Below are 21,494 nucleotides of genomic sequence, written 5' to 3' on the forward strand. Positions count from 1 at the left end.
AGAAGGCCAGGGGAAAATCTTTCAATGTAACCACACCAAGACACTCTCTGAATCTGGTCCTTTCTAAGCATATCTAGTGGTTTCCACCAAAACACATTTCCCAAGGCCTTCAGAGCAGCTTCTTGGCTCTGTGAAACCCCCCAGCTGGGGCCTTCCTTCCTGTTTTAAGAAGTGAAAGCATAGAGACACCAGCCCAGGCCCAATATAGTTTCAGATCTAAATTTAACAACAATAACGCGGCTCCAGCCTGACCCTGCAGAGAAGAAAGGGGAGCAGGGGCAAAAAAAAAAAAAAAAAAAGCAACGACTAATTCTTCACAAATTAGGACAATAATAAAGTTCCTTTCAAGTGTCAGGGCATATTCTTAGCAACAGTGTAACACCTAAATCAAGTCCAGGCTGTAAAAATGGCATAATAGCAGGAAGCCAGGCTACAGGCCTGACTTCCTCCGGGGAGACAGGGGATTTGCGGGGGTGTCGGGACGCTGGACAGGCAGGGCTGGAGCCAGGCAGGGCTCACCTCACTGCGAGGCACACACCTCTGTCTGGTCTCCACACTGAGCCCCATCTGGGGTTGCCCATACAGCCCCCTGCATAGGCCTTTGGCACTAGAGCCTTTAACGGTCATCAATGTACCTCTTGTCCACCCTCTCAGCCTGTCTTCTTGGAATGGCCCAAGTGCACATCTGAAAATGCAAGTCAAGTGGGGCAAAATGCACCTCATGGGACAAGAAGAGCAGGGAGCCCAATGGCCTGAGGGCCTAGCTGCTGGGCTCTGGAACTCCCTGCCCTGCGTGAACAGGAGGCAGTCTGTTCTGTGGGCCACCCCCAGCCAATGTCTGAAAATGGCAGGATACGAAGGCAGGCCCGTTCCTGGGAGACAGAATTCCTTAAATAGTTCAAGGACTCCCCAGGGCTTTGATGAATCTTTCTTGGACAGCTTGGCAGCCTGGGATGCTTCCACCCAAGCTTCTCTGTGTCTCCTTCACTGGAAATCAGGCCTGTGTGCCAATCCTCCAGCTAGCTCTTCTGACTTTCCCAGCTCTCTCTCCACTTTCTCTCCAACAGGTACTTCCCCTACAAAAACCTTTCCACATTTAATCTCGTCTTGGCACCTGCATCTTGGAGGGCCCAGATGAGCACACTGGGCCAGGTTGCTTCTCACTGTAACACCCTTCCAGGAGTTTCTTTTTATTGCCATAAGAAAATCTAAATTCCTTTCACTGGCCTACAAGGCCTATGACACTTCTCTAACCTTAAATACTCTTCTCCCCTTGATGGTATTCTTGCTGTTCCTTGAACATCCCAAATTGTTTCTGCCTCAGGGCCTTTGCACGTGCTCTTTCTGCTGCCCAGACCACCCTTCTCTGGGCCTGGAAGCTTCTCACTCATCCAGCAGGTCTCAGCTTCAACATCACCTCCTCAGAGAGGTCTTACTTGATCGAAACGGGCTTCCTGTCTGTGCTTCCCAATCAATACCCACTCCTTACATTGCGAAAACACATCGGACTTTGCACTTAGTTGATTTGTCTGACAGCCCTTCTTGAATGTAAGCATCTTGAAATATCATAGCCAGCATTTACTGAGGATCGACAAGGGGCCAGGCACTGGGTAAGAGCATCACATGTTTTAACTCATTCGATCCTCTGCCAATCCCTGTGAGGTGTAGGTACTACTGTTGTTGCAGATGAAGAAACTGAGGCACAAGAATAAATGAATTTCCTGAGGTTATAAAACTGGGCAGCAGAAGAGCAGGGCCTGGATTCAGGCTATCTGGCTCCAGCATCTGCCCCCTTTGTGGGGATGCCGTTTTGCCTCTTGTGAAAAGATGACACCATTGTATACCGTCCTGTGTCTGGCACTGAGTACACACTTTGCAAAATAGAGCTGCCAGAGGCGTTTAAACCAGAGCAACTCCATCTTCAATAGGGGCTGGGTAAAATAAGGCTGAGACCTACCATGCTGCATTCCCAGAAGGTTAGACATTCTAAGTCACAGGATGAGACAAGAGGTCAGCACAAGATACAGGTCATAAAGACCTTGCTGATAAAATAAGTTGCAGTAAAGGAGTCGGTCAAAACCCATCAAAACCGAGATGGTGACGAGTGACCTCTGGTCGTCCTCACCGCTACACCCCCACCAGCGCCATGACAGTTTACAAATTCCATGGCAATGTCAGAAAGTCACTCTGTATGGTCTAAAAAGGGGACATATGAATAATCCACTCCTTGTTTAGCATATAATCAAGAAATAACCATAAAAATGGACAGCCAGCAGCCCTTGGGGCTGCTCTGCCTATGGAGTAGCCATTCTTTTATTTCTTTACTTTCTTAATAAACTTGCTTTCACTTTCTTTACTCTATGGACTCGCCTCAAATTCTTTGTTGCAAGAGATCTAAGAACGCTCTCTTGGGGTCTGGATCAGGACCCCTTTCCAGTCACAGAACTGATTTATTGTGTGCCCCTTGCAGACCAGATGCTTTCCATTAATTAATTAATTAATTAATTTAAAAAAAAAACCAGAGCCCTATTCCCTTTGCACCAGGACCCTGGAAGATGGGGCTGCAGTTAGTCTCCATTTGCCAGCTCCGCCTATTCTCTACCCTTCTCTGTCCTGTGCCGCCGAAGCTGACCCCTGTGGATGACACCTCCTGGCACCCCTGTGGATGACACCACCTGGCGCCCCTGTGGATGACACCTCCTGGCGCCCCTGTGGTCTGCTTCTGGCTGAGGTCATCTAATAGGAAGCACTGGCAGGAGATCAAAGGGAAGAAGGAGAAAAGCCAGGTGCTTCTTCCTTGTTTCCTCCCTAATTCAGAACCACATTTCTGGCGGGGTGTGTCCGTCCCTGCTCTGTGCCAGGTGACTCATCCACCATGCCCCCAGCCCTGCCCGGGCTCCTGAACCCTTTCCTCTTCTCTTCCTACTTCAGCTCACGGATGTGAGCAGCTCTCCACTGTTGCTAGACTCCTGATGCCTCAGCACCTCATGTTCATGTGATGAACCCCATCCACCCTGCTGTAAGTAGTCCCTGAATTAAACTCTCATAGTTTGAACATCGAGGGCGGAGTCTGTCTTCTGCAGGCAGATGGATGAGACTGCACGCATGAAGACGACTTATCCTATTTCACAGATGAGGACAAAGAGGCTTAGCGATTACAGGCACCAGCCCAAGGTCACGTGACTCAACTTAGCGGCAGCACTCTAGTGTGCCTGCCCCCAGTGCACTTCCTCTGTCCATTTCTCGTGCTGCTCAGTTACAAAGAGCCATCTGAACCCAGTGGTTAAGAGCACTGGCTTTTGGAGTCATACAGACCTGGGTTCATGGCCCAGCTCTGTGACCTTGGGCAACTTATCTGCTCCCCCCTGAGCCTTATTTTCTTCATCTGAAAACTATGGAGAGTTACAATAAGGATGCATAGTAACTGATATAACAGTTTTCATCTTCCAAGGTTGTAGTTAGGTTTAAATGTAACTGCAGAATACCCAGAACATGGTAAGTGTACCATAAATATAGCCAGACATCATCATCGTCATCATTATCAATTATTATTATTGTTAGTAATATTCCCTGTCCACCAACATCATTTCCAGACTTGCTACTCCCAGAAGATAACAGGAGAACAATTCACAGAAGACAAGATGAGCTAATAAGCCCAAGCTATTCATAGCCTCTGCTAAGAGTTTATTCTTACCAGGGCAGGACAGCAGACCCCAGAGTGAGTAACTGGGTCAAAGTTGGACCCGACCCCTCCTTTCCTGCCCCCCTCCCCAGCCCTGGCACAGGAATTATCACATCGCCCATCGCCTCTGAAGGCCATCCCTGCTGTGAGGCTTTGATAGGGAAAGTGTGAAGAACAAAGGCCATTGTTCACAGAGGCGGCTGGTGCCTCTCAGGCCCCAGGCCAGCTTCCCAGGGGTGAGGTCTGGCTCCGAAGACACAAAGACGAAAGTCATTAGGACCAGGGACAAACAATGACGGAATCTCTTCTATTTACCTGAACCGGAGGGGGCTGCCAAGTGGAAAACAATGAGGCTGAGATGCTGGACATATTCTCCCTCTGCCCTCTCCTCACTGAGTTTCTTCTGAAATGGTGGGACAGTGTATGGCCCAGGAGGCTCAGCGATTGGCTTTCAGATCCTGTTTCTGGAAAGAGAACATATTGACCGGGTTTAAGAGAGTGGGCTGGGGCACCCAACTGCCTGGGTTCCAATCTTAACTCCATCATAATCAGCCAAGTAACTTGGTCTTCGTGACGTAATTCTCTCAGCTTCAGTATCTTCATCTGTAAAGTGGAGATAATAATCATACCTCCTTCTCCTAAGCTGCATGTAACTGCGACCTAATCGAGGGCTCCTTACAAGGTATCAACCATTATCACCATAAACAGCAGCAGCAGCAGCTCTGTGTGGCTTGGGGTAAGTTCCCTGCCCCTTGCTGAAACTGCGTATTTATACCTATCAAATGGGAATAAGAAATCAGCTCCAGAAATCAGGTGAGAATTGATGAGGAGATAAAAGCCACTTGGAAACTGGAAGGCTATACCGAACTGGAAGCAAGATCTCATGAAAAATCTAGTCCTGGCTCACCTCTGTGTGGCAGTCCACGAACCTTGACCCATGTGTCCTTCTCCCCTGGCTACTGCCCCCATATGCAAAGGGGAGATAGGGACGGCATCTCCCTTGCGGGGTGAGTGCCCTGAAGATTCAAGGGGGTAACAACCCTGATAAAGCACTTAGCATGTGTTTGTGCATATCGAGTGCCCAACACATTACCGATTATTTTACTATTAAGACATTGAAGTTTTCAGTAAGGTCAGGAGTAGACACAGGGAAGTAACTAACAGAAATTAACAAGCTGCCCAACCGGAATGACTGCACTGCCCAAGCATACCCATTTTATGGAAGGAAAAACTGAGATCTAGGAAACAAAGTGGGTAGGAGAAGGAGATGCACTTTCTAATGTCCTGTGGCACCTGGTGAGTTCAGGTGTTTTTTACTAGAGTCCTTACCAGCCAGGAAAAATGGCAGTGGCAGGAAATGTAGAGTGGATCTTCATCACTCCTTGATCCCAGCATCCTCCCTCCTTTGCTGTCACACACCCAGGTGGTGATGTGGTTTAGAACAGACATTTCCTAGTCCCTGAGTAGGGAAATCAACTCCGACTGGCTGAAGGCATCTCTCAGGCCTGCTTGTATTGGCTTAATTCTTAAGTAGGTGTATCTCATGGTGGCAAGATGTCCACCAGCAGTTCCCAACAGATGTTCCACCAGCTCTGCAATCTCAGTGAAAAAGAAAAAAAAAAGAGTTCTTCTTTCCTGTTATTTCCATCCAGAATTCTAGTATTGTTGGTTGCCATTGGACTGCCTTGGGTCTTATGACCCTGAATCTATTCCTGAGGTCCAGGGGATGAAATTTGCTGATTGACCAAACTGGGACAAGAAGTAGGTCCCTTCCCTTTGGAAGTCAAAGACTAGAAGTGAGGGAATGAATGGCATCCTGAGGGAAATCAGGGTGCAATCACCAAGAGAGGCGAATGTACTGACTCCCTCCCTAGAATCTAGTTTTTACCTTTATCACTTTAAATATACAGAATCATAGAGCTGTACTCTTCTGTGTCTGGGTTTTTTTCTCCATACTATGTCTGTGGGATTTATCCATGTGGTCGCATGTAGCAGCATTTCATATTTCACCACCAGACAGTATTCTGCCGTGAGAATACGTAGTAATTCATGTATCCATCATGCTGTGTGGGTATTTCAGCTATTTCAAGTTGTTTGCTCCTGAGAACATTCTGGGTACATCTCTTAGTGCACATGAGGACATGTTTCTGTTTGATGGGGTTATAGTGCTAGTTCGAGGCTCCTAGTTCCTTTTTAAAATTCCAAATTCCTTTCTACTAAATTCTTCTACAAGCGTCAACTTCTACCCGAGTTTCTAACCTTCCAGCCTGCCCTCCAGATGATGGACTTGCCAGCCTCCATGATTATGTGAGCCAGTTCCTTATTAAAATCTTAAAATAAATGTCCACACACACACTATTGGCTTTGTTTCTCTGGAGAGAAGATTCCAATCCAAATCAATACTTTACTCTGTTAACAGGAATATACCTAGGCATCATTGATAACTTGCTTGAGAATGATGCCTGATAAGAAAAAAAGTGGTGGTGACATAAGAAAACACCATAGTAAAAACAAATTCAAAGAAAGACCAAAATGACCTCTTGATTTTTAACACTGCAAATACCTAAAACTGGCAGGAAATACTGAATGAGCACTTACTGCACGCCACATTTGTTCTCATTTTATGGAAGAAGAAAACTGAGGCTCAGAAAGAGGATACAGGTTCTGTAATTTGCACAACTATTAAAAGATAAAGGTTGGATCTATTTAACATCAAACGGATGCTCCTAACCAATAAGCTCTGCTTCCATCTCCTTTTGAAGGGGCAGTTTGGGAAACCCCTGAAGGCTAGCTTTCACCTTTGAGATCAGTGTCTTCTTGGTGTACCTCTAGGGAGAAATATGTAGCCTCACACCCACATGTGCACCCAAAGCCATATCAGTCATGGAGAAATTGAGTAATGGATCTAATTGTTAACCCCAATCTAATCCTAACCCTCTGGTCAACCACCCAGCAATGGCTTTGACCACCTGACTCATGGTTGTATATTTTAATGTGCAATGCTAATAATTGAAACACAATTATCCCCAGTCTCTGCCACCAGCCAGTAGCAAGGCAAGAAGTCAACAGTTTATAGAAAGGGCTGAGACCCTCATTCCACATTTCTAACCACAGAACCAAGGTTGACCTGAAGCCAAGGTTGACCTCACATGCCATCTTGTATGCGGTTTCCAGACTCATCTCTGTAGTCTTACCTTTCCAGGTTGTCATCTACTCAGTGGCCAGAGTGCTTTTGACAAAACACAAACCTGATCATGTCACTTTCCTGCTCACAGTCTTTCTATGGCTCCCTATTACTTTTAGAATAAACTTCACAGTTTGGTCTAAAAGCCCCTCCATGATCTGACTCCTGTTTCTTGTTCAGGCTCCTGTCTTACTGTTTCTTGAACTTTCTGCTCCAATAACCCTGTATTATTTGTAGTTGCCACAAACTCAGTTTACTCTTTCAAGCCTCCATGGCTTGGCTTTGCTGTTCCCTGTGTGTGGAAAGCCTTTCCCCTATCCTGTCTTCCTGCGAGCTCCTCTTCAACCTTCAAAACCCAGCTTAAGCAATGTCATTTCCTCTGCCTCTGAAGCCTGGCCTCCCTTATGGAATTAATCCCAACTTCTCCTGCCTACTTTATTATTGCCCAGTGCCCCACTCTCATGCTTCCAATGTGAGCACCCAGGGTTCTCTGTACTTCATAGCCCTTAACACACACTTTCTCATGTGGCTTGTTTACTGCTTTGTCTTCCCAGCTAGACCTTGGCGTCCTTGAAGACAGAATCATATCTACTGTGTCCATTATCGTATCCCCATTGCCAGCACAGTGCCTGGCACACAGTAGGTGCTCATTAAATATGGTTGGAAAAAAAGGAAGAAAGAAGAGAGAGGAAGGGAGAAAAGAATCAAGTGTTCTAACTATTCTGTTAGACTGTGGATTTGCATATTGATCTCCATCTTAACAGACCCAGGCACAAGTCAAGACACACAGTAGGTCTTTCATAAATGTTTGCTAAATTAAAAAAGTAGCACTGCAGATGCCCCTACAAAATCCACCATGGCCCCACCACTTTAAGCTAGTAGCCCTCATGCCTTCATTTCCCATTAGCTACAGCTCAAGAACACCCCCCCAAGCCTTCCTCTTCCCCGCCCTGCAGTCAGAGCGCCTTTGTTTTCCAACACAAGACCCCTTCAGTGATTTTGTTTTTCATGGAAAAGCCAGGCAAGTTCATTACATTGTGTTCCTGCCTTGGAGATCATTGTCATTCATCCAACATCAAAGTCAGAGTCATGATCAGCTCATTTAAGACTTGTTCCACCCATATTTTCTTACAACCAGGAAATGGGGAATTTCCTTCATTTTTTAACCATCCCAGTGAGTCTCTGCCACATGGCTTCCTTTACAAACTTTTCTTGAAACACAAGGATGGAATCATACCTCCCTCACCACTAGTGGTCATTAGGGGCCCCAGCCTTCCTCTGATCCTTATCAAACACTTGTCCAGCACATTGTAATGACAGTATTTTTTATTTACATAACACCTTTCTTTGGAGGCCAGGGCTGGGCTGTAAGGGAGTGAAAGCCAGATTGAAGCCTTACATAGATTTTTGCTCCATTTATCCTGCAAGGCTGGCGATGGTGATCTTTAATGGGAAAACATAACAAAGCTCTCTAAACAGTTAGAGAGAAGAGTGATTTGCCTACAGAGTCAAGGCATGTACCAGGATGGAAAACAGCTGCCTGGCCTTCTATGCCTATGTTCCATGCTGGTTGTTATTTGTTTCCCAGATTCTTAAGTCTCTAGGTTTGAGTTAACATTCACTTGAGAGCTAGTAATTCGAATAAGTTCCTGTTACCCGTGTTCCCTGCTGAGTTTCCAATTTTTCCTCCATCAGCATCTATGGCACCACCCTCTGCTTGTTGACCTCTTACCTCCTGTCATCAGCCTTATTTGGGGATTCCTCCTCCTCCTTTGTCTGTATCTTAAATGTTCTATTCCTGATCATTCACGTCTCAAGCCTTTCTCGTCTCACTCTTGGTCATTCCAGGCTCTCTCTCAGCTTTGATGGATAATTCCAAAGTCTGGAACTATAGCCCAGACCTAAATGAGCTCCAGATGTAAATGACGTGTTAGGGTAGGCTAAGCTGCTGTAACACACAATACCCAGATCTCTTTGGCTTATAACAATAAAGATATATTTCTTATTCATGTCACAGACGAGTGCAAATCAGCAGGGCTAGCTCTGCTCCACATAATCATTCAGGGCCCCAGGCAGCTTCTGTATTATGGCTCTGCCATCTTCCAGGGCAGTGATTCTCACACAGAAACATTTGGCAATGTCTAGAGATACTTTTGGCTATCTGGAGTCGGAGGCAACCTGACATTTAGTTAGGAGAGTTCAGTGATGCTGCTAAATACCCTGTAATACACAGAACAGTCTCCCGTAATAAAGAATCATCTGGCCCACAATATCAGTTGAAAAAATCTGCTCTAGGGTATGAGAATCCTCTACTGGATCTTCTGCATCTGGCTAGCAGGTGAGCAAGGAGAAGTCCTGGAAGATTATGTGGGAGTTTTAGAAGCCAGCCCTAGAAGGGGTATATGCTATTTTTACCCATATTTCACTGAACAAAATTCAGTTACATGCTATTACCTAAGTGCAAGAGAGGCTGGGAAATGTAGTCTACTTGTGTGGCCAGGAAAAAAATGACCCAACTTTAGGTAAAGATATGATGTGTCCCTGTTATAGATAGCTTAAACTCAATGTGTCCCACCCTGAGTATGTCACCTTCTCTAGGTCTCCCAAACCTCCCCTTTTTTCTACATAACTCACATTCATTTACATTAATTCTCATCTGTCCTCCATTCAGATTCAATCTTATCTCCTTCCATGGACAATAACTGTATCTCAAAGAAACAACTTCCTCATGGAACACCCCCGTACCCCCAGATTATCCAAGGCCAGCTCCAGAACATCTAAGTAGTACCCAGCTGTTACTACCACATTGCTCTGTTCATTTTCCTTCATAGCATTTAGCACCACTGTGTGTGTGTGTGTGTGTGTGTGTGTGTGTGTGTATTCGCTTTCTTGTTTGTTATCTATTTCCCACACTAAACTGAAAGCTCAAGAATGGTGGGGTGCTTATTTGTCTTGTTCACTGCTATTCCCAGCAGCTTGTAGAATGCCTGACACATAGTAAGAACTCAATAAATACTTGTCGAATAAACGAATTAATCCTTCCTGTACAAAGCAGTTAGATTGGTCTTTCTAAAATACAGCTGAGGCTGTAGCACTTCCCCGTTCTAATCTCCTAAAAATATTTAAGTCTGCCATTCAAAGTCATTCATGATCTGGCCCTATTCTATCCTTCCATATTTTCCTCATATATTCCTAGCTATGCGCCTTATACTTTGAGCACCCTACACTTCAGCTCACAAATCTTTGTCTATAACACACCCAATATATTTTGTTTGTTTGTTTGTTTGTTTGTTTGTTTTGTCAAGATGGAGTTTCACTCTTGTTGCTCAGGCTGGAGTGCAATGGCACGATCTTGGCTCGCTGCAACCTCAGCCTCCGGGGTTCAAGCGATTCTCCTACCTCAGCCTCCCGAGTAGCTGGGATTACAGGAGCACACCACCACAATGCATTTTTTAAATTCTCAGATCTATATCTTTGCATATGCTATTCCATTGCCTGGAATACTTCATTTTCCTTCCCTTGGCAAACTACTACTCATTCCTCAATACCCTGTTCTTTCTGATGACCCTGGTAGTCATTCACTCTCTCCTCTTCATTCCCTGTGTACTCTTTGAAATTTACACTGCAATTGTTTTCTCTGTGACTGCTTTCTCCCCCATTAGACCATGGGTTCCTCAAGAAAAGGGAGAATGTTTTACTTGATCGTGTGGCCATTTCCCACCACAATGCCTAGTAGAGTGCTGGGCTCCAAGCAGGTGCTCAGAACATGTGTGAGGAAATTGAAGGAGGATGGATGGATATTCTGGTCAGAATCCCCATGTTCTCTGGCCATCTTCTCAAAGGAGCCAAGAACTCAACATGGTTATGCTGTGCTTTCCCTGGGATCACAGCCATATTCACTGCAGAACCAACTGGTGCTCAGAAACATCTGCTGCTGGATCCAAAACACCAGATTGAGTGCAACTGGCAATCAACTGATTGATCACTGGAAGCAAAATGAGTGGAGGTGCTAGGTCACAGGGGAGCAGGGAACAGCCAGACCCAGCACTGCTGGCTACACCCCTGATGGCAGTCAGCAAAGGGGCTCCAAAAAGTTCAGCTGGGCTGGCCACTGCCTCCTGGTTGGGGAATTCTAAAACTTCTCTCATGCCTAACTCTTGTTAGGCATGTCAGATCTCCGCTTAAAAATGCTACTTACTCAAGGAGTCCTTCCTGATCCCCAGGACTGTGTAAGAGCTCCCAGGTGTACAGGGCTCTGTAATGCCCTTTTATGGAGCAATCACTGTTGTAAGCCTGTCTGCTCCATCAGAACGTAAGTTTTCATGGGAGCAGACCTGGGTCCGGCTTATTCTTTGCTGTATTTCCACAGTCCCTGAAACAGAGTCAGCTCTCAATATCAGTTCGCATCCTATCATGGAAACAGAAACCACTCTGGGTATGTGAAACTGAGGGACTTTAATGCAGGGAAGGGATTACCCAAGGGATGGAAAATCTGAGAGGCCAAAGGGGATGGTGAGAAACTCATATATTAACCAAAGCAGGGAGTTCTTGCCACCCCGAGACTGGGGGACAGAAGGAAAAGGAGATGTGACTGAAGCCCAGAATTGGGGTTTCCTGGTGGGAAGTGGAACCACAATGGGTCTTGTGGAGACTGCTGAATACAAGAAGATGATGCAGTGACCTGAGACAAAAAGTAAGGTGTATTAGTCTATTCTCATGCTCCGAATAAAGACGTACCCAAGACTGGGTAATTTATAAAGGAAAGAGTTTTAATGGACTCGCAGTTCCACATGTCTGGGGAAGCCTCACAATCATGGCAGAAGGCAAAGGACAAGCAAAGGCACATCTTACATGGTGGCAGGCAAGGAGAGCTTGTACAGGGGAACTCCCCTTTATAAAACCAGCAGATCTCATGAGACTTACTCACTACCATGAGAACAGCATGGGAAAGACTTGCCCCCATGATTCAATTACTTCCTACCAGGTCCCTCCCATGACAGGTGGCAATTATGGGAACTATAATTCAAGATGAGATTTGGTGGGGACACACCCAAACCATATCAGAAAGGGAGGAAATACTCTGGGCATTCCCTCTCCCCTGCCCTCCAATATGTCATGAGTACCATCAGTGCAAACAAAGTGATGGAAAAGCTGGGACCTGCAGCTTGCAGAGGCCAGCTCCTGAGACACAGAGTCAAGTAAGAGAAGGGTGAAGAATAGGTCTGACAGCAGATGGGTTTTGGACCCACTCTTAGGAGACCTGGATGACCTTCTGCCTTGGGACTATGTATCAATCATGAGTCATGGTGAATGAGGTTAAACTGCAATAACAAAAACACCCCTAATGTCAGTGACTCAAAACCAGAAAAGTTTCTTCCTTGTTCATGCTACATGTAAGACCCTCAACAGGAGTGTCTGCTTGTCATTGTTCAGTGGCCTATGCTGACAAAGGCACCCTGTAGACATGTGCTTCCATGACCACTCTGGTAAGAGAAGAAAGAGCTGTAGAGATGTGCACTGGCAATTAAGTGCTTCCATTTAAAAGTTACATCTATCACTTCTCACATGTCACTGGCCAAGCAAGTCACATGGTCATAACTAATTTTAAATGATAGGGGAAATGTGATCACCTCATATCCTCTAAAGAAGAAGACAATTGGAAATATAGGTGAGCAGAAATAGTTGTTTATCACAGCTCTCTTACCTGGCTCCTACCCAATTCCAGAGTGTCTGCCAGTTAGTGTCACTACCTAAAACACCCCCACCTATACACAACACATATTTCCAACTGTCTCCCCAGAGACCCAATAAGAATGATGCTATAAAATTATATTTATTTGCAGTAAGAGGTGATCATACTACACTGATTTGGAAAACAGCAAGTCATAGAAACTTAGCACCTTAAAACAATAAGTGTATTATCTCACAGTGTCCATGGGTAAGAAACTCAAGAGTGTCCTGACTGGGCAGTTCTGTCTCTGAAGTTCTTCTGAAGTTGCAGTCAGATGTTGTTGAGGACACAGTCTCATCTGCAGGTTTGACTGGGGCTGGAGGATCTGCTCCAGATGACTCACTCACATGGCTGAAAAGTTGTTCTATATACTACAGCACTATATTTTGTTTAAAAATTATGGATATCATATATTTTTACAATGGTAGCTAGCCACCAGCATGGACCCTAAGGATCCTTGCCTCCTAATCCTTGGGTCGTCTTCATCCACATTCCCACACTATGTCAGAGGTGGTCTCTGTGATCAATAGAATATGGTACACATGAAGGAGTATGACTTCAAGTCTAAATAAAAAATGTCATTGCTGCTTCTGTTTTACTTCCTCTTTGATCACTCATTTTGAAGGAAGCCTGCTGCCATATTGTAAGGGTACTCAAGCAGCCTATGGAAAGAAAGTTCATCCTGGTGAGAAACTGAGGTCTCCTACAAACACCTAGAACCAACTTCCCAGCCATAGGAGTGTCCAAACTTGAAAGCAGATCCTCCAGAGCCAATCAAGCCTTCAGATGAGACTGCAGTCCCAACAGCATCTAACTGTAACTTCATGAGAGATCCTGAGCCACTACTGCTCTGATAAGCTGCTTTTAAATTCCTGACCCATGGAAACTGAGATAATAAAATTGATTAAGTTGCAAAGTTTTTGGATAATTTTTGAGATATTCACATAGACATCTATAGGGTATGCAATGGCTTGAATGTTTTCCTTACATTTCATGTGTTGGAAACTTAATTCCTAAATTCATACATTGATGTGTTTAGAGGTGGGGCCTTTGAGGAGGTAATTTGGATTAAATAAAGTCATCAGGTGGGGCCCCTAGGATGAGACTGATGGCTTTATAAGAGAAAGAGAGATCTCAACTAGCGTACTGATTCTGTCTCAGCATGAGATGCCTTCTACCATGTCATGACACAGCAGGCAGGCCCTCACCAGATGCTAACACCATGCTTTTGGACTTCCCAGTCTCTAGAATCATGAGTTAAACAAATTGTTATTCTTTATAAATTACCCAGTCTGTAGTTTCAGTTATAGCAAATAGACTAAGTTATAGAAAATAGACTAAGACAGGATATATGTATATATCTTCAGAGAAAATTTTTAAAAGGACAATATTATGGGAGGAGGTATTTATTTTCTTCTTAATGCTTATCCAATATTTACGTTTTCTAAAGTGAACACATATTACTTGGAATAGAAGAGAAGACAAACAGGAAGAAGAAGAGGGAGAAAGAGAAACAGCAGCAGCGATTGGGTGATAAAGAGTCTTTTATCAGCTGCTTCAAGCATGAAAATAAGCTAGACTGTGCTAATGAGTCTGTATAGCTGCCAGTGTAGATAATTTGTTAAGGAAGATGATGGAGCCAAAGGAAGAACCTGCTAGTGTTCATCTTGGGCTTCCCCATCCAGTTAGCTCTGCTTTGAGCTGCTCAGAGAATGTGTTTGGAAGCACTATGATGCTGGAGACCCATCGCCTACAAGGGGCGGGGATGTTGCATTTGGAAAACCTAAAGGTTTCTGAACTGGCAAGATATGTCAGCAAAAAGCCCTTGCCTGTCTAGACAAAAGTTTGATTTTGAATCAAAAAGGGAATGTTTGCAAATAGGAAAGCAGTTTAAGCATTTTTTCTTCTTTGAAAATAACCATGAATTTTTAACTATCAACCCTAAAGAGAGACAGTGAGACTCCAGCAGTGACACCAGGGATTTTAATCGTGCCCACCCCCTTGGATGGATTGTGAGATGGGGCCATTTCTGAGATTGGGCATTGACTCCTTGCACTGAAGAGAGAGGTTTAACAAGTCCCCAGGGCATCCAGGAGAAGAGACAGCTTTCTATAGCAAACATCTAAGGCTTGGGAATTGGCATTACTCAGGCAGCCTGAGAAGATGATCAATTTGACTGCTGACAAAGGGAAATCACTGTGCCAGGTTTCACTGACCTTGTGGGGAAAGAAATCCATGTTGGTTCACCTGGCTCCGATAGTAAGGGTTCTTGTAGGCTGCTGTCTGAAACCACAGTTTCAGCTGAGCCTCAGGGTTCAAGGGAAGGCCTGCTCTGGATGTGGTCCTCCTGAACATTCGCTGGCTCTGTTGGCTTGACCCAGCCTTTGGCAGGGAAATTGGGCATTTGAGATCAAGCCGGGTGAGTAGGTTAGATTCGTGTGGTTCTAAGTGATGGAAATGTGATGGAGGTTTCTTAGGTAGGAGATACTCGAAATAGCTAGGTTGGAAAGTAGCTGAACTTGTGGCAGGATAGAACAGGAAAAAAGATCCTTGGGGACCCAGGTGGGACCTTTTCTTTACCCCGTGTTTCTGTCTGCGGCTACAGGCTGGCTACACCCCTCTCTCTTTAACTGCAAACAGACTCCAGTTGCCTCTCCGACCTGCATAGCAGGCATCCCACTGTGCCCAGGTTTGCAGGTTACTTATTCTACCACTAAAAGGGAATGAATCGATATGCATGTGAATGGGTATGTATTTTATTTCCTCTCTCTTTATTCTAAATTATCAGGGAGAAACCTCTAATTGGCCATCTTGGGTAAGGTAACCACCACGGTCTAAACAGGTTAACTAATGAGTTTGGACTTATCAGGCATACAATGGTGACTAGGGCCCTTAGCTGAGAGTGAGGCAGTCACAGCACCTTGGGGATTTTTTCCAAAAGAATTCTGCTCCCCTATGTAAGGGACTCATGCACCAGTGCGGAGGACTCTGAGCTATTATTCTCACTCCAAGCAACTGTGAATCGGAGCCTACTTGTCATTCTTTGATGCCTCTCCTCACAGCACAAGTACCAGCACGAAGATGTATTTTTATTTTTCTGTAAATCTTTCCCCCACTAAACTTAGCACAATGCCAATGAAACTACAAGCTTAATGTGATGAGAGGCAATACCAGACTGACGGGGTTTGAATCCAGCTCCGCCACTTCCTCGCTGTGTGACCTGGGGCAAGTTGATTAACCTCTCTGTACCTGTGTTTTTTCTTTCTTTGTTTTTTTCTTTTCTTCTTTTAACAGAATATTTATTAAAGTGGTACAATGTACGACTTCTTATTTGTCATTTGGAAGTCCTTTATTATAAAGGCAATTCTTTTGTCTTTTGACAAACAGCTGCCACAGAGCTTATTCTGTTTTATTGTTTGTTTGAATTTTTTAATTTGTAATTTTTGTGGGTACATAGTAGGTGTATATATTATGGGGTACATGAGATGTTTTGATACAAGCATGCAAAATGAAATAATCACATCCTGGAGAATGGGGTATCCATCCCCTCAAGCAATTATCCTTTGTGTTACAAACAGTTGAATTATGCTCTTTTAGTTTTTTAAAATGTACAATTAAGTTATTCTTGACTATAGTCACCCTGTTGTGCTATCAAATAGTAGGTATAATTCATTCTTTCTATTTTTTTGTACCCATCCTCTGATTTTTTTAACTATTATATAAAGTAGGCATAATGGTAGTAGCTAGATTACAAAAATGTTTTGAGAATTAAACGCAGACATGCTTAATATCATGCCTGGCATTAGCTAAGATGATTCTTAGCTAGTAGCAGTAGCCATAGCAGTGATAGTGATAGTAATATTGCCATCATTATCATTATGCATATACTATATGCTTCATCATATCAATGACATGAACACAAACACAGAATTTACAAAGGACTGCCTATGTAGTTCATCTGGAAAGAAAGTGATTCCTGACATAAATTCTCCCTAGCGGGGTTCTCCGCTGTGTAAAAATAAACTTTGTATAAAGCTAAGGATCTATATTTTCCAGGTCTGTAGATGAGAGTGTGGTGAAACAAGAGGAAGACAATTAGATGGTGTAATAGATGGGCATGGAGGGCAGGACGGAAGGGCAGGATGAGAGGGCAGTAGAGGATCACGGTTAAAGGACAGGCTCAGCAGTAAGGCCAACTTGAATTCAAAGCGTGCACCCATAGTATAATTTTGGACAAGTAATATATCTATATCTTAGTTTTCTCAACTGTAGAGTAGGAATTTTAATAATACTCCTCTCTTATAAACACCTGTTGGTTTTCAACATCCATTCGCCCTTCTAAAAAGCAACACAGCCTGGTGTAGTGGCTCACATCTGTAATCCTAGCACTTTGGGAGGCCGAGGCAGGAAGATCACTTGAGCCCAGGAATTCAAGACCCAACCTGGGCAACATGGCAAGACCCTATCTCTACAAAAAATAAAAATAAAAATAAATACAAAAATTAGCCAGGCATCATGGCATGCATCTGTAGTCCCAGCGATTAGGGAGGCTGAGGTGGGAGGATCGCTTGAGCCCAGGAAGTTGAGGCTGCAGTGAGCCACGAGAGTGCCATTGCACTCCACACTGGGTGACAGAGTGAGACTCTGTCTCAAAAATATTTGTAACAAGAAAAAATAAATAAAAAGCAGCACTCTGAATTTCTCTGGGAAAAAAATTCCCTTCCCAATTTTCACCCCTGTGGTTTGGGTGAGGAAACCCTGCTGATTAGCATGATTAGCACAATGCATCCTGTGGTCTCAGGAATTCTTGACTTTTCTACCACTAAAAGGGAATGAATCGATATGCATGGCCACATGAGTCTTCAAGAAGCCATGAGATATCCTGAGACTTTTGCTAATGCTTCTGAGAAAGAACTCTTGCTTGGCTTTTCTGGAGTACAAAACTAGGGAGAAATAAGGATTGAAGTCCTGGCAACCATCCTGTGTCCCTGTAGAAAGATGCAGTGTGAGAAAGGGGCCAGCGCAGGAGAGAGGAAATCAGTCAGACACCGAGGACAACAGCTGGGTGCTGGATCCAGTCGTTCCTGAAGCTGCCTTACCCCAGGATTTTTCAATTTCAGAAGCCAATAGTGTTGACAACTATAAAACCTTCAATTATGCCTTTTTGGCACAAACCAGCCAGAACTGGGTTTTCTAGCCCTTGCAACAGAAGCCCTAAATGTTCCTCTTACTGATCAGATTAAATGAGAAGTTAAGTCTCCCGACATACTTAGCACATAGTAAGGCTCCCACACAGGAAGTTACTGGGGTTTCAAGATGGCTAGAAGGAAATCTTAGTACCAGGCAAAATGACATGCCAGCTGAATCCTAAACCTTTTCTTCCTTTCTAAAACCAACATTTTTTCAGCCTATCTAAGAGTTAAACAGACAACAGCCCACCAAGCCAATGACCTGCTAGGCTAATGAGCCCAGCGTTACAGGCGTTACGTAGGCTTGCTGGACTTGCCAGGAGATGCTGTTCTGCAAATTTGGAGTGAAATATTTAATTAATCAAAGCTGCTCAGCCAGTTGTCATACCAAGTCAGCCAGTCAGCCTGCACCCACCCAGGCAGGGGCCAGGGCTCTGAAGGAAGACGCCAGTGCGAACTTGTCCTGGGCCTTCCTTCTCCTTCACCACGGAAACCGATCGAAAAATATCAGCCATGATGATGAATGTAGAATACTCGCTGTTGGCACCTGACATTTCACAGCTCCAGGGTGTTCGGGGTGTTCAGGGCATCTGGTGGCAGGCCGGCATCTGTCCCCAGGGTTTCCACAGCGCCATGCTAGAGCGGTCAAGATTACATGCTTTGGAGAGGGAACACTCCCGCCGATGGACCAGCTCAGGGAAGAAAGGACCAGGTCGTGGCTTTGTTTTAGATGTACATATAGCAATTTTTAACTGTTATAATGCATATTTTCAAATTTAGTTTATTATTTTGCACATTTAAAAATAGGGAATATCTTGCATATTTTGATTAAAAATAAAAATAATAACAGAAACTGCTATAGTAGGCAGGATGCAGCGGCTCACACCTGTATTCCCAGCATTTTGGGAGGCTGAGGTGGGAGGATAGGTTGAGGCCAGGAGTTCTAGACCAGCCTGGGCGACAGAGGGAGAACACATCTCCACACAAAAATTTAAAAATTAGCCGGCCATGGTGGTGCATGCCTGTAGTCCCAGCTATGTGGGAGGCTGAGGTGGGAGGATCCCTGGAGCCTAGGTGGTCAAGGTCACAGTGAGCTATGATCATGCCACTGCATTCTAGCCTAAGCAACAGAGTGAGACCCTGTCTCAAAAAAAAAAAAAAAAAAAAATTGCAATAATGGATTTATATGTATGTGTTGTATTTATTTTTACAAACACATATACACACATACATATAAATCCATTTAATCCTCACAACAATCCTAGGAGCTACATCCTGTTACTATCACATCTCTTCTACCAATGAAGGAGCAGAAGCACAGAGAGGTTAATCCATTTTACAAAGTCACACAGACAGCAACAAACCAGGATTCAAACTGAAGCAGTGTGCCTTGGAATCTGTGCCCTCAACCTTGAGGCTGAATTGCCTCTCACTGCTTCTACGTCATGATTTAGTTTTCAAATCACAAAAATAATATGCTCATTGGGGGGGAAAAAAAATAGAAAGTACAAAAGACGGAAAAAGCGACTCCCAGAAATTGCACCACATCCATATATTTTGTTGTATATTTGTCCAGTTCTATTCTGTGTGAGTGTGTATATGATTTTATGTAAAAATAGGATAATATTTGGCATGCATTTTTGTGTCCTGCTCTGTCACTAAATAGACAGGAAATATAAAAGGATATCCAGGGATTCCCTGTCCCCAGTTTCTTTCTAAGAGGCTACCAGAAAAATAATCTATGTACATACTACCAAATACACACACAGGTACATACACACTCAAGTTTTTTAATATAAAAAACTATATGTATATATATTTCTGTTTTTACACATATGGTGGCCTCTTATACACAATATTTATTCCTTTCGTTTTTTTTCTCTTCTTACATTAGATTTTCTTGAAGACTATTCTTTATTCTTAAGGAAAGAGCTTCTTCATTCTTTTATAAAATGGCATTGCATTGGCCGGGCATGGTGGCTCACGCCTGTAATCCCAGCACTTTGGGAGGCCGAGGTGGGCAGATCACCTGAGGTCAGGAGTTCAAGACCAGCCTGGCCAATATGATGAAATCCTTCCTCTAGTAAAAATACAAAAAATTTAGCTGTGCATGGTGGTGCACACCTGTAATCTCAGCTACTTGGGAGGCTGAGGCAGGAAAATTTCCTGAATCCGGGAAGCAGAGGTTGCAACAAGCCAAGATTGTGTCACTGCACTCCAGCCTAGGTGACAGAGTGAGACTCTGTCTCAAACAAAAGAAAAAAAAAGAAAAATAACTGCATTGCATTATATTGTGTGCTTTTACCATAATTTATTCCACTAGTGCATATTGGTAAATGTTAAGGTCATTTCCATTCCTAAAAAGGTAACATTTGAACTGAGATCTAAAATAAGGTAGAAAGGTAAAAGATGGAGAGAAAGGAAAGAAAACAGACTCAAGATGTAGCAAACAGCACGTGCAAAGGCCCTGAGGCCCATAAAATGGAAAGGTTTCCAGGGCAGGTGCCCACACCAAAGCCAGGCACCAGATTCTGGACATTATTGGTTCTGGCGAAAAGTCCCACTTTCCTTCTAAGAGTAATGGAAGCTACTGACAGGAATGCATTTTGGACAGTTAAATAGGAAAGCCTCACCTAGGCTAAAACCTGAGCTTCCCCACGCCCCCCACCCCCACAGTGGGAATTCATGGCCATGGGAAGAAGCTTTGTCCCTCATCCTGTTCCAGGCAACCAATGCTTGTCTACCTCCTTCCAGTTAGCCCCACCATCAGAACTCAAGGAACTTCCTTCATCCTGCCTTACCCCCTTGCATTCTCCCCCAAGGAAAATGCTTACGAATTCTTGTTATTTCCCTCCCAGGACTGGGTATATAAAGATACAGGAGAGGTGTTAAGCCTTCAGTAATTATCACCTCTGTAGAGGGAGGAGGGAGTCCAGATGGGGTCAAAAGGAGAGTGAGTTTATTTTCCCAGTGGATTCCATGTTTTCATTAAAGCCCAAAGCCCAAGCTCGGGGCGTGTATGTGTATCCCTGGATTAAAAGGAAGGGAAATCATTGCCATGGCTGCCTGGTCTTTTGAAGGAAGAGACAGTCTTCAGCACCACAGGAGCGAGTTGGGTTTGGCCTAAGCTGGGTGTACTGGCAGCATCCTCATCATTTAATTGCCAGTTTCCATTTGATTGGATCAGAATAACCCTTCTCCATGTTTATGTGACTCAAGAATGCTTCCTCCTAAGCCCCAGTTCCAAAATGAGAAATGTTCACGTTTTGATTAGGATTTTCCCATTTTTTGAGCTTCAGAGTCCCCTGAAATGCCAAAGGAAAAAAAAAAAGGGGACTGAGATAGAGGCAGAAGTAGATTCTTGACTTTATAACTATTCTAAGATCCCGTGAACCCTACGGGGTCTGGGGTAAACTCATATACTGGATTCTAAACCACATTTTAAAAATTATCCTCTCTTCTAGTCCCCAAGTCTTTTGCTGAGAAATGCCAGCAACAAATGTCTGGCTGGTGTACCTACAACCATGCCTGGCCTGTCTAAGTGATTCTACACCTTTGACACGATGATGGTTGTTTTTAAATAGTTATGATAATTGATACTGTATGTTTTGAGCTCTTTAAACGTATTAACTTATTCAGTGCTCTCTACAGCCTTGTAAAGCGGGCCCTATTGTTATTTCCATTTTACAGATGAGGAAACAGAGATTC

The 21,494-nt window shown here is 44.1% G+C and overlaps 1 long non-coding RNA gene across 1 annotated transcript in view; it reads right to left on the reverse strand.

Moving 5' to 3' along the window:
- Positions 1 to 21,494, reverse strand: part of LOC135966122 (uncharacterized) — a 147,978-nt gene that overhangs the window by 97,404 nt on the left and 29,080 nt on the right. The window contains exon 2 of the long non-coding RNA XR_010579226.2: positions 3,998 to 4,146. This is a non-coding gene — a long non-coding RNA (uncharacterized lncRNA). The remainder of the gene's footprint in view (positions 1 to 3,997; positions 4,147 to 21,494) is intronic.

The sequence above is a fragment of the Macaca fascicularis genome, chromosome 11 (assembly GCF_037993035.2).
Source record: "Macaca fascicularis isolate 582-1 chromosome 11, T2T-MFA8v1.1".
Taxonomy (NCBI): Eukaryota; Metazoa; Chordata; class Mammalia; order Primates; family Cercopithecidae; genus Macaca; species Macaca fascicularis.